Raw genomic sequence first — 16,293 nt, forward strand, 5'->3', positions numbered from 1 at the left:
CCTGTTGAAGTTATAACCATGTGATGTGAAATACATGGAGGAAGAAAACATCCAATTTACAATTAAGACAGAAAGAGGGATGCTTGTTAAGAAACAAAGAGGGATGTGACAGCAAGGCTGCAGTTCTTGTTCAGGTATGTGCCAGCCGGTTACCAAAAGTATAACCATGATCTATAAGCAATGCAAACCAGATAAGTTTTATGAGGCATATGACTTCCTTTTGAGGAAGTCTCTGGGAAAAGGGGAAATATGGAAAACTCCTGAGAACAAAGCACCTGATGCTAACTTGTACAGCAAATGAATGATTTGTCCTAAGCTAATGATTCCCCCTTCTTATCCAGTGATGATTTTATCATCATTTTATGCAGGCATTGAGCTAGACTGCTTCTAAGCATTCCTCATCCAAACTTTTCTCCCAAGAACACATTTTTTGACTGATCGACTCATACCTTGATCTGCAAAGATATCCCACTCAGCCCTAGTGACAAAGAGCAAATCTACCCAATCCAATAAAATTTTTCTGCTTTACTTCCTCAGAAATGAAAACAACTACCTTTTCTGTTACCTTTTCAGTATTCAACCTAACTGCTTTCTACAGTTAAGAGTAATCCCATAGCAGAAACTCTTCCATTTACCCCAAAAGGTGATTAGGATTCTTGGAAACATTTTGAACATAAACAATTTCCTTACCGTGTTTCAACAACGATTATTTAAGCCATGGAGTCAAAATGACTCAGAGGAACCGTACTTGTCATTATATATTTTTCAGCATGATCTACAATGTGACCAGGCAGCAATGGCCTGTATTAATCATGGGCCAAAGTATAATGCAGGTAAAATTAATGTACTATGACAGTCTGACAACTGCTGTCCATGTCCTCACCCCTTCTGCTGGCTTGCCAGACTATTGTGCTTCTGGTGAAGAGGTGGGCTGCAGCTGAGGAATATGTTTTAAACAGAGCAGACTCAAACAGATAATGATAATAACAATAAAGTTAAAAAAAAAAAAAAGAGGAATCAATTTGTCTGAGCATACAGAGGAATTCTTTACACCCTGATTCTGGCAAAAGCAATAGGATAGAAGAGCACTGCTAAATAAATCTACCCAGTTCCCTGTAAAAGAGTTTCCAAATGCCTTAATCCACAACCACCCTTGTGGTGCTCACTCCTTTTTCTCCAACATACCCAGTTTGCTTCTGTCCTGTGACATGTTTATGGTTCTGTTTGTAGTTTGCATTAATGGTGAAACACACCTGCTATACTGACACATAGCACTGGCTTACATTTGTCACTTGAGGGTTTTTCAGCAGCCCAGCTTGTGGAAATGTTTGACTACTACCGCCTTATAGTTTAGCAAGAAATATACAGCAACCTCAGAAATAACAAACAGTTTCAAAAAAGAAAGCTGTAACAGGTGGCTGGGAAACTGGAAACACACTTCCAAACTACTTCCTCAAGCTAAACACCCAGAAAAAAACAAAACCACAAACATATGATCCACATCAAGGTCAATGTTCCATTGGATTAGCTGTCACAGAATGATAGCAGATTTTTGGGAGGAGGAGAGTTTTTTGTTGAAGTAGATTACCAGTTTCACTTTTCAGGGGACAAAAATATTAAATCCTTGAAGATTTATTAGTAACAAGCAGTTTACAAACTCAAGTACTTTGGGATACAGCTGCATCCTACCATGATAGAGTCATGTTAAAATTATATACAAAGACTTCCGGGAGCCAAATCTCAATATTTCTCCCTCATTGAGAAGTGCCTTTGTGAATGTTACACATTTCCAAGTCAGAGATACATGCTAGGGAACTATTTCAACATCACTTCCCATCATTTCATGCCTGCCATTACCCCCAGGTATTACTACCAGACAACTCACTATCAGACAACTTGCAGTTTTTCATGGAAACTGAAATATCTGTCTGGATTTTTAAGGCATAAAGGTAATGACAAAGTTTGAAAGCACTGGACTTCAGATCTATGAATGACAGAACTTCCCCAGCTCCTTCTCAATGACTAGAGTCATTATAAACTTTAAACTCTCTTGGGTGGCCAGCCTCTCTCTGCAGTAAGAGAACTGTCCTCAGCTCCTTTCTCTGAATATTAACTAAACCTAGAGGATTAACAGGAACAGCAAAGGGGAAATCCCATAGCACTAACTCAGTGAAAAATAGACAGTATCATGTTCATCTGCTGTGTAAGCTAGAGAGTTTAAAAGTTTCCTGAGGTAGTAATACAGTTGTTGTGGAACTGCAGAGATTCAGAGGTCATGCCTGAAAAATCAGGTAAGTTCCCTTGACTGTAGCTAGTCAAGTAATTTTTACAGGCTTTGTCAGAAGAGTAAACAAATTCCTCAGGCCAGAGTTATTTCTTTCACATTTATTACATAACAACTTCGATAAGAAAGTTACTTTGTAGCATTCAAAATTTAGAGTATTTCAGCTCAACTCTCATTACAGCAATTTCAAGGAACTCCTCAAATAAAGGATTAGTAGTCAAAGCATTTAAATATAAACAGGGGAATCCACAATTTGCTACTTACACACTTGCTTTTCCAGTATGGGAACTGCAACACTCAGCCGACATTTTCAGTGACTTCCATCTCAGAAAGATCAACAAACATACAGAAAGAACCAAAAAGTGTATAACTCCAAGGGTGTGCGAAAGGAAAACAAAGCAGCTGGTACACAGGTCTGTTTACAGCATGCCTTTTTTGGCCCCCCTCAAGAGGCCTGAAGAGCTTCAGCTGTAGTTATTTACAATTCTCAGGGGTGGCAGAAGCTGAGTGCACAGAGCTGGTATTCTGTAGATGATTTCAGAGGAGCTAAAATTTGATATTAGTAACTGTGAGCTAACAGGACGTGGCTAATTCATATCCACGCTGGTGTTAGCACACATTTTTTTTAAATTAAGCTCCTCAGGATAAAATGTCACAATATACTTCTATGGCTGCTTGCACATGATATTTACAATTACAGAAGTAAAACCAGCCTTTCAGTCAAACATACTGTGTACATTCAATTTTGTATTGTCTGTCATGTTGTGGTGACAGTATAGACTCAGGAACACAACTTCCTTATTTCAATCACCTCTTCTTTGCCCATATCTGCAATTTTTGTTAGTTTTATATGATCATCAATTTAGGTAAAATCCAGATGGCTAGCAAACACTCAATAACTAATTTTGAATAAAACTTCAAGATGGTAATTTTAAAGAATTCTGCACTACATTTCTGCTGAAGCTACTTCCACATATTTACACAATATTCCAGTGGACATAACATTTTGCTAAATCCAGTAAGAATTCAGATGCAAGGTAAAGGCTTGCTACTAAATAATGCAGTCAAATAACCTATTAATATCATTGAAACCCCAAGCAGTTTTCAAGAGTCTACTGATAAGAGTCACTAGCTGCTCATCTTTTTGTTCTATGTATTACTCAGCTCTCAGTCAGTTCTCTCAGCTCTGTCCAAATATTGCTGGAATGATAAAATGCCAAAACAAAACAAATCCATCATGAATTCTACTACTAATACAGCTATTCTGTGTCAAGGATCTCTCACTCTTACAGGCTGATTCAGAATATGACTTTCATACCTTCACATGCACAGATTCCTTCTACAGAATCTCAATTGTATTTCTTGTGTGACATTTCACTCAAGTTTCTCCAGTGCTTCATGTTTTTTCCACATTTGACATCTATTAACAAGCACACACAAAGCCAAAACTTCCTACACAAGGTTTTATAAATAAAAACCTCTATTCTTATTCTTTGTGCATAATTACCTATTTAGAATGTTTATTCCAGTTCCATGATTCTCACTAGTCTTAATATATATATGGGTCACTGCATCAGAAACAAACTTGCAAACAACATATAAACAAGAATATTTCAAAAAATTACATACAGCTAACAAACAGAAGGAAAAAAAAAAGACAAGAACAGAAATTCAAAAGGGAAGTTATAATCCTCAAATGAAAGGTTCTGGTCTGGTTCTTACTCTGAATTAGGATCAGTGGAAGAATATTGCTTAAGCTTATCTTCATATGAAAATAGCTACACATATTATAGCTTTAATCTCATTTAAATTAATATAATTTAACAGCTGCAAATAGTTTGGGGATATTTATTTCAATTTATTTTTCTTAAGTTGATTAGGACAGGCCTTGAAGTTTATTTTGCACACGTACACTCCAAGCACATCATCAGCTAAAACAAGACCAACTGGCCACACACTTCTAACATTCACATTTCTGTTCCAATTTAACTTAGAATTATATCTTTGGTAGAAAAAATGGAAAACTTAAAAAAAATTTACAGAGAAATACACAAGTAAAACTGAGCAGAAAAGAGCCCAACACTTTTCCTTCTCTAAGTTTAAAAAAAAAAAAGAAAGTAAAAGAAAATGAAATATCAGCTAAAGTGAAACCTCAATTTGTCCAAATCCAAAACAGAAAGAAAACCTAACAGAAAAACTAGCTTAACAGCCTTTGGTGCCACCCCAAATTTTTAAGTAAGATGGAAACAGTCAGATGGTGCATAGATACACCTGCCAATTGTAAGAATGCTCCTATAGTGCTTCCTCTTTATGTTGTACCTCTTAAGTTTAACCTTCCGCATGAGCTAGTCAAACATGACTAGTGAATCTTCCCTGCATTTATTCATTGCTCTTAATCATTAATAATCCCGGGCACTTGGCATTAAAGATTGGGAGAAGGGGAGAAAGAGAGAAACAGGAGGGTAAAAGGGAAGACAGTATTCTAGTAAACAAATTCAGGCCCAAGCACAACCTATCATCTTAATCATTACAATTTTCGAAAGCCCTACAGAAATGTTCCTTTTTAGTACTCCTGCAAAACCAGCATGGTGATTATCTTACTTTCCCTAAACTGACAACGTTAACCTGCAACTGGCCATGACTTAGGTGCAAAACTTTTCACGATCCATGCAAAAGTACAATTAATAATTTAACATTGTAGATTCAAGTTGCTTACCAATGAGTCCACAAAGACTTGAATTTTGGTACTCTCAGGTCAGGACCAGTAGCATTACCAGTTGAAAAACCAAGGGAAAGGCCATGAAATGTTATTTTTACAGTAGTAAAAAATAAATATATAATGGAAAATACCTGCTCAGGCTAAAAAGAAACAACTGCATGTCCAAACACATGGTCAATTTAAAAAAATTAAAAATAATAAAAAAAGAGTAATTCAAAGGACCAGTCTGGAAATCCAGTGTTTCAGTATGCTCAGCATTAAGATTCAGAAACCCTCTCCTTAATGACATTGCAACACCGAATGCCAACTGGAATTGGAAAGCAGAATCAGTGTCATACGAGTGACACAGCCACAAAAGACTGCAGCCCAAGTGTCCTCAGGATTCCACTATTCTTGTTGAAAAAATTAATATATAACGCAAATAAATTATTTTTAAAGGAACCTTTGCTCTCCTTACCTTCTATAAAAACACTACAACAGCAAAATTTAAGAGAAGCAGAAGCAAGACTGTACAGCTGTTGCAAAAGGGATGCATTATTCCTAGAAACAAACCAATCCACCAAGCAACAACATATCAAACGAAAAAAGTTGATCATATCTGACACAGAAAAGGATACTGATCACCTCCATGACTCACTGTACCATGGAAAGTTTCCAGCAGATGTAACGAGGATAAGAGCTCTGCATGCCAATACTAGCAGGTTGCTAGGTATTAGATATTTAGCAACATTAAAAAGCAATCAGTACATTAAAATTGTTTCAATTCCAATATTTTCTTCTTGGAAACAACATACCTGATCATAATTATATTTGAAATTCCATTTTCTTAGCTTGCAAATATGACAACAAGTTAAAATTGTGTAAATATACCAAAACTGTAGGAAGGAAATTAGCTGAGATGAGCTTTTCTATGTCCCATTTTATTTCAGGTTAACTTGAGATAATTTTTGTTTTTTCTCCTTATTGCTGCTGTTAGCCTACAAGAGTCACATAAACATCATTCTTCCATTTCAGGCATTTAGAAGTTTGATTTTACCATAACCATAATTCAAGAGCTGATCCTGGCAGATAATAGCAGCAGCAGATTTCAGTGCCCTGAAAAGCTTCATCATGTAAAGCTTCAGCCTACTGCTGTATTTATAAACCTTTTGTTGACCCTGGCTGGACTCCAGATGTCCAAAAAGCTGCTCTATCACTCCCCTCCTAAACTGAACAGGGCAAAGAAAATACAGCAAAAGACTCGAGGGTTAAGATAAGGGCAGGGAGAGGTCACTCACTGACTGGCATCATGGGCAAAACAAAGTCCACTTTGGTAGTAATTTGTAAAATATTCCCTGTCAGAATTGGAGTAGAATCATGAAGATTAAACCCAAATCTTAAAAACACTTTTCTCCCTTGATTAGGGGAAACTCAAGAGTTTGTCACACATTACCTGTAATGCACCTTCCTCCTCAGGGGGAAGAACTGCTCACACTCTTACCCTGTTCCAGCATGGGCTCCCTCTCACAGAAGACAGTCCTTTACCAACTTCTACAAGCTGAGTCTGTCTCACAGACTGCCCTTCTTCATCAACTGCTCCAGCTGTCCCCTGCAAGGTCACAAGCAAACCTGATCCAGGCTTTTGTGACAGAAAACCTGCTCCAGCACGGGCCCACAGATGCTGCCAGAAGCCTGCTCTAGCGCGAGCTGCACAGAGTCACAATCTCCTGTGAGCATCCACCACAGGCCTCCTGCATGGGCTGCAGGTGGATATCTGCTCCATCATGGATCTCCAGGAGCTGCAGGGGGCAGCTGCTTCACCATGAGCTGCTGGGGAATCTCTGCCTTCCCCCTCCTTCTTCACCAAGCCTGGATCTGCAGGGTTGCTGCCCTGCACAGTAACATTTTCAGTTCTTGAATATGTTCTCCCAGAGGTGCCACCACCGTCACTGATGGGCTCAGCCTTGGCCAGCAGTGGGACTACCTTTGAGCTGCCTGACACTGGCTTCATCTGACATAGGAGAAATTTCTAGCAGCTTCATAAAGAGCCCGCCCCTGCATCCCCCCTGCCACCAAAATGCAGCCATATTAACCCAATAAACCTTTTTTTCATCTTGCTTGCCTTTTTTTTGCCTCTTTAGCATTCCCTTTGGCAAACAAACACAGCTTTCATTGAGCTGAGTGAGAAAGAAAATTACTGACTCAGTAGTGAGCAGTATAAACACCGTCTGCTGCTTCTGAAAAGTACAGTTCATCTTCACCTTCCATATACTTGCTTTCACAAAACAACTGATTTTGTTTGAATGGAGATATGGAACAGGAGGAAAACCAACAGTCACTCATATTTTTATTTGAAAGTCTCAGTACACTTTATGTTTTTCCAGTGAAAGCTGCATGTAGGGCTGAAAAGGAAAAACCTGACAATCCAAGGCACATACCTATGACTGTCCATCAACAGGAAAGTCAGACACTGCCTTCAGACTTGCTGACACTTCCCCATATCACACTGCAAATGAACACCAGGAAAAGGGAGAACCAGTACCAATGTGCCTAACACATCATCACCAGTAGCTGTTGAACTGAAGTTTCCAGAAATGGGAGCTACAAATTATTCTCATTGCTTTTCTATTTATATGAGTTCCCTTGGCATTCTATAGCAGAATTTTTAACAACTATTTTCTACAGCACAATCATTTACCCCTTGAGTTGTAGAACTACAAGTTTCTCTTTGACACATATTTGCTCTAATGTAGACCTTTCACCAGTGTTTGCTCTAAAGTCATTCTTTGACAGCTTTTTTAATACTGTATCCAGACACTAGTGATCAATTTCTTGCCTCTTCCAGAGAAAATCTGCCTTTTGTTTTAAGGCTGACTTTCATCTCTTTCCACAGAAAATACAAGGCAGTTTTATACAAAACAATGATCAGAAAAATAATACAAAGACATTTGAAATCCAGAAGTCTCCGCTGCCAGCCTCCAAACTAGATTTAAGTTTTCTTGAATTTACCTCAGCAGCTCCAAGCCTAAGACAGGACTCCACCCCTTTTTATCCATCTCTTCTTGAGAGACGTGGCTAAACTGACTTTCCCCAGATGCTGAGCTACTAGATGCTTTCTGCAGGAGATATTTTAGAACAATATTCACATGAATAAATTGCCTAGGGATCACTTGTCTTCCAAGAATCCTGGAAGTAAGACACCCAGAATGTCTTCACTGCTGTCTTTTGTAATGCTCTTTTAACCTTTATTTCAGAATTTTCTTTAAGATTTCCTAATTAACAAAGCCACACATGTATGCTAATGAAAGGAAAAACCAAGAAATACAACTTGAACAACTTGTATTTAAAATTTGGCTTGAAAATGCTAACTTTGACACTACTGGAGAGGGCTCTGAAGGGTTCTCCGAGAAGAGGTGTTCTGACAAGAGAAAGTTGCAGAGGTGTGGCCTTGCATGCTGTTGCATTTTCAGTATTTATTTCCTCCTGGTTATTGTCTGCAAAGCAAACAGTCTGGTCAGGGTAACCACAGATGGTCTGCTGGTTGGTGGGGGCACTGCTAGTAAGGAGAAATACTTTGATAATACACAGAAGAAGCAGCCTTGGTAGCAAAGCACCATTATGAACCCACCCACTTTGTGATGTGAAAGAAGAATCCACAAAACAACCCTTACTCCCCAGAAAATCACCATGTCCTTTCCAGGATGTCTACCACATGAACATTCTCCCTCAGCACCCAGGGTCACATTATTCCATATTTTCTGGGTCTTTCACTGTTCCTCTTTCTTTTATCAGTCCTGTGTGCATGCAAGAGTCACAGGCTCCCAGTCACAGACACCCTTCAGACTCCCCTCTTACAAGCACTGCCCCTCCTTTGACTACGCTCTTCATTTCCTTAATTTCTGGTTTTATCATTCTTACCCTTCACCTGTCCTTATACCTTCTTCTCACACAACCTTTTTGCAATGCAGTCAGCATCCTTGGAAGCATAGCTCCCCCTAAAGATTTACAAGCTTTCACTGCCTCAAAATCTATCACAGGTAATAACATCAATCATAGACTTTCAGTGCTAGACCTTGCCCTTTTTTACCAGTGTTCCTCAGGTATTTCTCACTTCCACACCCCTTATGCCTCCTGATTTTTGTGTGTGCATATAATGTGTAACCTCCCTTGTGTGCCTGTTATCAAGAGAGATGACAAGGTAAAATGCAAATAGCAATCCACTCTGATGAAAAAGATGCTTCCGCTGGTGAAAGAGCAAAGATAAACTACCATCTAATTCTGACTTTATAAATTTGGATTATTTGCTGTCCAGCTAATCCTGAAACCTACTTAGGGTTCTCCTGCACATGCATTGTCAGGGCTGAAGAACAACCATACTTTGAGAGAAGATGCAGTAATTTATGTCAAATCACTTATCAGACATAAAAATCTCTGGAGTATTCCAGAGTGTGATGCATTTTTTTCTCTGAGGAGACACAGTGTGCTGTAATATACTTTGTTCAAAACAACTATGCAGCTTTGTACATCAATTGGAGGTGATTAAAAAGAAGAGAACGCTGAAAATTTTCAAGTTCTGTTCTTCCATGACAGTTTTGAGTATTTGCATTACTCCCCTTCTTTTTAAAAAGAAAGTTCCTTAATCCTTCCAATAGTTCTTACAATTGTGCTTATTACATATTGAGATTGAATTCTCTTACCAATTGTCTGCAGTGAAGTTCAAAAGGATTTGTTGCTATAGCAATACTTCGTGTTGATTCAGAAATTAATGATAAAATGTGGCAATTAGCACTATTAATTTTTACTAGAGAAACACGGGGAAGTGCTAAAAGGCTTCTGGCCCCCAAAAGAAAAAAAAACAAAAACACAGTAAGATTTTGCATAGGTGACCATTATAGAGCTTGCAGCTACAAAAGCAAGCATAATGGATATTTCATGCTTCAGTACAAGCAGCATGCATATTGCTGCCTTAATAGCTCAAGACAGACTCAGCCTCTGCTGTGTTTCAGGAATTCCCAGAAGACCACAGGGATGTGTCTCCTTTCAGTCATAACGGAACCCTGTGGGACAAGCTCCTCTACAATAGTATCAGGAAGGGAAATTGAATACTTTTCTCTGCAGATTTGACACTGTTCTTTTAGCATTTTGCAGGGACCTTCCTTTGGCATTTTTAGTGAATGAAAGTATGTTGCTCCAAGATAATGACCTGCTTATTCTCATCCTTGATTAACAGCCATGAAGCAGACAAGTGTTTTCCAGGTCATACGAAACCAAAAGAGGTAATTAATTTTCAACACCAAGACTGCTTATCTCTAATTATCTCACCAAATTACTTGGCTTTGTGGTAGCCCAGGACCTTCTGCACGGTATTTAAGGTTTTAGGTTTTTTTAAAGGCTTGGCTTGTTATTTCAATCCTATAAAGGATATAGTGTGGCTGTGCGTGACTGTAGTACGAGGCAGAAGAAAATGGAACGCTTCACTTCTTCAGTATGTATTTAGTGAGATTTTTCTTAATGTATGATTTGACAGCCTTAATAATGTATTTCCCGCTATTAGAATCCCACATAATTACTAAACTCAAATTTCCTTATTTCATAATGAAATAATGGAGGCTTTTTATAAATCCTTGTGGATGATAGATAGCATTTTCCTCCTTCAAAACTGTCAGGTTTATTTCCTTTAGGTGCTACAGCTGATACCTCATATCTTCATGCAGTAATGTCGGGAGGCTTTCTTAAAACCCATTAATCCCAGATGCTGGGAGGGTCTTCTCCTGCTTATGAGAAGGACAGACAAGAATAATGAGCCTGCAGGACAATGTATGTTGTCTCGACTTTATCCATTTCACCTGAAAAGTTGTCCCTCCATACTTCACATGAAGCCTTAAAAGGTCCTCAGCATCTGGCTCCAGTACACCTAATGCTGTCAAATAAGGTAGTAATGGACAAAATGTTACACACAAACACAGCTAGATATTTGTACAATATTGGTTACTCAGCAGGTAACCAATATTGTACAAAGCCCCTTGGCCAACCCCTGGCACCAAGATTAGATTCTTTTCTTTAAGAGAATGTACATACAGAGACATGTCCTAGTAGCTTCAAACATATTTTTAAATCTCTTCCTTCCAAATTTTTCAGTCATCTATGAATTTATCTGTAAGAGGTAAACTTTTGACTCTTTTTAGTACAAAGCTTTGTAAGCCATAATTAATCTTCTTCCCACAGGAATGAAGGAGGAAAGAATATCATCCAAATAAGGTGAGAGGCTAACCTTACACACCATCATTGCACAGCCTTCCTATCCAGAGAGGAAAAGGAAAAATAGAGAAATATGTATCATCATAGAGCAAAAGTCCATCAACTTGTTGAATGTAACTCAACAATCTTGGAAGCCCCCAGTCACATTCCCTACCCCGACAAGAACTCTCCAAAAACTAGCAGGGCAGCCACAATCATCTGGAGACCAAGACTAGGCCTAATGCCCACGACAGAGAATAGACAATTTATCAGATGTTTGGTGTGCATAGAATTCCGATACTGTGGCTAAAATGCTGTATTGCACTGGGCTAAATGAACAAAACTTTGAATTTGCTTGCAGGAAATTGTTTTAAATTAAAAAGGTTTTGTTTACTCCATCTTAACCAAGAAAGCATAGAAAACAGAGAAGGAAAGGTAATGGCATTGACAAATATCTGTATTTTCAAATAATACCCAGGAAAACATTTTCTGATAATCCATACTGAAGGTGTACTATTAATTATTTCTCTGTAACTATCTCCATCAGGATTAAATTAGACAAGTATGAAACTACCTCCATCTTTCATTGCAGCAACCAACTCTTTATCATCTGTAATATAACTGGCCTCTTTTTTTTTCCAAAGATTTTCCAACCACAGAAAAGACTCTGCCTTCAGTTTGCAAACATTTTATAAAGAAACTCACTTAAGCCTTCCCTCCTTTACACAACAGATGCCTCCAGCATGAAACTTACTACATACTTAGAATATGCGAGGGGATTAATCGCTTATCGTCACCTATTTTACAGTCAGTAATTTCAAGATTTTACATTCCCAAGAGTGGATTCTGTCTTTGCCTTCACTGAATCTCCTAGCCAGAAGTACATGGACAAGGTTGCATTCTGCTGGCACTCAACCAAGGCACAAGAAATAGAAAATATTGCAGCCTTATCCTCTCTTAAAACAAAAATAAGACATAAATAACTCCTTAGCATGAAGTCTTAATCTAATCATGGCATACGAAGCTTATAGTAAATTTATTTGTGTTTTGCACTCCACACCATCAGGAACATAGCCTGGTATATGCTGCAACACTGTGGGGTGGACTGAGAGGCATAATTTTTGCTTGTGATGGACACTCTTCCCAGCACCTCTCACAGTTTTACATGTACAGCAACCATGCAGCCCAGCAGAACTGATATTCTTCAATAGAAAAAGACACAGAAAGTCACAAAGAAAGTAGCAACATTGTTGAATGGATATGTGAAACAGACAACTTTTGGTGTTACCAGGCTCTTTCTTTTTATTTCAAGCTTAGAGATACATTCAAACATCTGTCACCTATTCACAAACTATGGTACTTAAATACCAATAAGGATACTGAGATGTCATTGCATATCATCCCCCACATAATCCTATAGATACTGCTCCTTATTTTAAAAATTAATTCTATATCTTCATTAAATAAGAATCTCCCATTACAGCAAATGATACCATTAGTATTAGCAAACCCTGCAATCATATTTCATACTAAAGTAAGCAGCCATGGGTTGACATGCACTGAGCAGAGCTTTCATTGCCTTCAGATATTGCAGAGATACTCTGCCTCCTCCTCGGAACACTATCTCCTCTTAATGGCAAACAAGACGTAATAGGATAATGAACAATATTAATTAAGGTCATCCAGATCACTTCAAATGTTTTCCTGGTGTCAAGCACCTTTTGCACCCCTTCCTTTTTGAGTCATATAACACTGCGTAAGCACAGTAATTGCTGGCACAAAGTACACAATTAGGCTGTCTGCTACAATGAAGACTGAGGGAGAATGGAAGATATGAACATAAGAACCATAACACTGTAGTATTCATGGGGAAGAAATTTCCACATTAGTCATCACAAGATTTTCTTCAGCATTTCACGATTTGACCCTGAAAACATTCACGGCATTAAGACTAAAACTCAAATACTAGTTCAATTAAGGAAGGTTGGACAGTTTTAGAGCAGCTACTATAGGTTTAGAATGAAGAGCGCAGTAAGTGTGACAATTTTTTAGACCAGCTTACAAATTAACCAACACACTTTACTCCTTAACACTAATACTTAGAACTGTAATTTAAGGCACCATTGAGCACTGTGTTTATGATGTTTCATATGGTCATGGTTGGTTTTCACTGTGAAAACCTACCACTGAGATTGCTGCTCTAAAATTACTTTAATAAGCTGTTGGATGCAGACTATATTGCCATAAGTAAGATTTTTTTTTTCCAATAACAGAAAGAAAAATTCACTGCACTTGACAATATACAGATGTATGATATAACATATGCAATCAGCTCCCTCCAGAAAGTTACTATTCATCTCCTCAAAAATGAGAGGAATTTACACCTCACAACAGTTTCTGTAATAAATAATGTTAGGTTCTATTTCTTTTGAAATAAACGTGAAAATGTACAAAACTGAATTTCTGGTTTTGTTGGCATAGTGTATCCGGTAGAAGATGAAAACTTGCAACATGTTTTCCTATAGGTGCCAGTAAGTCAGACGAATTTCATACTGGATTATCCCTGGAGCATTTCATCTCTTTGTTACTAAAATCCAGAAAAACTGCTACATCCAACACAGTCCAAGAGAATTGTTTTCAGTTTTTCAGCTCAAGTCAACAGATTCTTGTTCCCTGTTAACGTGCACATGACACTGAAATAAAAACACTTTGAATGAGATTCAGCACTGGTCTTCATATTGCTCTACAGGACAATAATGTTCAAATAAAAGCTTCTGGTAATAACAGAGCTATTTAAAAACAAACAACCCAATGTATCTGTTTTTTAAAAAAAAGAGAACACAAAACACACAACATCAGAAAACCCTACGATACTTCTTCCATGCTGTGGAAAATTGCTACTGTATGACCAACGTGCTTGCTTCCAAGCTGAGGCACGTTTCCGAAAGTCATCAAACCAGGCTTCCATTCCAGAAAAAGCAGCATTCCCTACTGCAGTCCTGGTCCAACACAAGTAAGCAAACCAAACACTGCCAGATTAAAACAAGGCAGACAAAATCAAATCAATATATCATTCACTAACTTTGAGGTATATAGGCAGGTAGACAAACAAACAAAAGGTAGAAATAATTCAGTCAATGTAGGATGCAAACACTGGAAAATATATCTCTTGGACAAAAACATCCCCAGGAGAAATCCCAGATTTTCCTTGCTGTTTTTAAAGTTTCTCGACCTGTGTCAGCAATATTGAAGTTATAGTACTTCTGTCTGTGACTACTTCTATATATGGTCAGCACAGATATTAGCTGGGATTTGCGTTTTTCCAAAGTAATCCCAGACAATCAGGAGGCACTTAATCAGTATGAAAACCCACACAAGCCGATCCATAGCCCCGCACACGAGTACATTTGGGTTTCTCTGCCCCGAGACTTCCACAGCGAAGGGAATATGGCTAGTTCTGGTTTTAAGTAAACACTTGGGCTCTGCTTTAGGCACTCCTGAGGGTGCGCTGGCAGCGCACACCCTGCCCAGCGCTGCCTCCCCAAACTCCAGCCGCACACCAGCCCGCGCTCCGGCGCGCAGTCCCGAGGAGCCCCGTTCGCTCCCGAGCGGAGCGGGCGCCGCACACCGCGGGGAGATCAGCCACCTGCCCGGGCAGGCCGAGCTCCGCTGCGCACCCCCGGCTGCCCCAGCGGGACCGGCCCGACCCCCGGCGGCACGTCGAGCCCGGCTCCGGGCGAGCCGCCACAGGACGGCATTCCGCGCCGTGCAGCCGCGATCCCGACCCCGCCGAGCCGGGGCGCACGGCGGGCGGGCGGCACCGCTCGAGGGGCGCAGCAGCCCCGGGAGCGGCGGCTCCGCCGTGTCCCCCCGGGAGAGGAGCAGCCCCGCCGCGGTACGCGGAGCCCTCCGGCGGCAGCCGCCGCTGCCACAGCCACAGCCCCTCGCCCCGGCTGGACGGAGGGTTCCGTGTTTCCTCAGCCGCTTCGAAGCGGGGACCGCCCGCACAACTTTCCCCGCGGCGAGCCCGGCTGCGCTGCCGGCCCGGGCTGCGCCGCACGCCGCTCCCCGCCGCTGACACCCGCGCACGCTGGGGAGGGCAAACACACAAAAAGCTCCTGAGACCCACCCGAACCGGCATTTCTCCTCCGTCCTACCTGCCCGGCTCCCGGAGACCCCACACCGCCCGCTCCGCGCCGAGCGCTCCGTGCGACGCCCAGGTGGCGTTAGGAGCGCGCTTCCCACGGGCGGCGCGCCCCCGGCGGCCGGAACATCCCCGCCGGGAGGAGGGCGCTCCGCAGCCGCCCGCGCCGCGGACACCGCCGACACCGCCGCACCTGTGCTGGGCGGGCAGCGGCGCCGCCCCGTCAGTGCCGGCCCGAGCGGGGGCGGGGGCGCGCCGGGACCGCTCGCCCCGCGCCCGCCGCCGCCGCCGCCCTCCCCAGGCAGCCGCCGCCGCACGAGGGACCCCCCCCCATCGCCGCCGCTCCGTGCGCTCATTGGCCCGGCTGCCGTGACCTCACGGCGCCCGCCCCGCCCCGCCGCCGACCCCGGCCCGGGGCAGCACAGCCGGGCGCGGCGGCACCGCCGGGTGCGAGGCCGGGCGGCCCGACGGCCGCTCCTAGCTGCCGGGACACTGCGGAGAGCCGGCGGGCGGGGACGGGAGAGAGCGAGTGTGCCCGCGGCCCCCGCCCCGGGGTGCGCGGAGTTAAAAGCGCGGGGCTGCCAAAGCCGTCCTTCGCCCTTGCCAGCAACCTGCGAAGTAGCAAAGACTCAGACGAGGCTATGTTGTCAAGCCTTCCGTCAGTCTGCGGTGGTTTCTTCTTTTCTTTTTTTTTTAATCTCCTCCCCCCGCAAATTTTCTAATCTATTTTTATTGGTTTTAATTGAGACGTGTGAGCAGCTATTGCTTGAAGATTGTGGTCCATTTGTGGAGAGTAAATCATTCTCTGTTGCATATTAAATATGCCTCTTAATGAGACATCAAATCTTATACCCTCATGTAGCTCTGTAATATATATTAATATGGTATTTATTTATTACTATCAACTTTTGAAAAGGTCTACTTAAAATA

At 41.3% G+C, this 16,293-nt stretch overlaps 1 protein-coding gene across 1 annotated transcript in view; it reads right to left on the reverse strand.

The window, feature by feature from the left end:
- CHRM3 (cholinergic receptor muscarinic 3) overlaps nucleotides 1-15,545 on the reverse strand; it is a 264,391-nt gene extending 248,846 nt beyond the window's left edge. Inside the window, exon 1 of the mRNA XM_064708444.1 lies at nucleotides 15,377-15,545. The gene's annotated coding sequence lies outside the window, so the exon portion shown is untranslated. The remainder of the gene's footprint in view (nucleotides 1-15,376) is intronic.
- Between the last annotated feature and the right edge of the window lie 748 nt (nucleotides 15,546-16,293).

The sequence above is a fragment of the Zonotrichia leucophrys genome, chromosome 3 (assembly GCF_028769735.1).
Source record: "Zonotrichia leucophrys gambelii isolate GWCS_2022_RI chromosome 3, RI_Zleu_2.0, whole genome shotgun sequence".
Lineage (NCBI taxonomy): Eukaryota > Metazoa > Chordata > Aves > Passeriformes > Passerellidae > Zonotrichia > Zonotrichia leucophrys.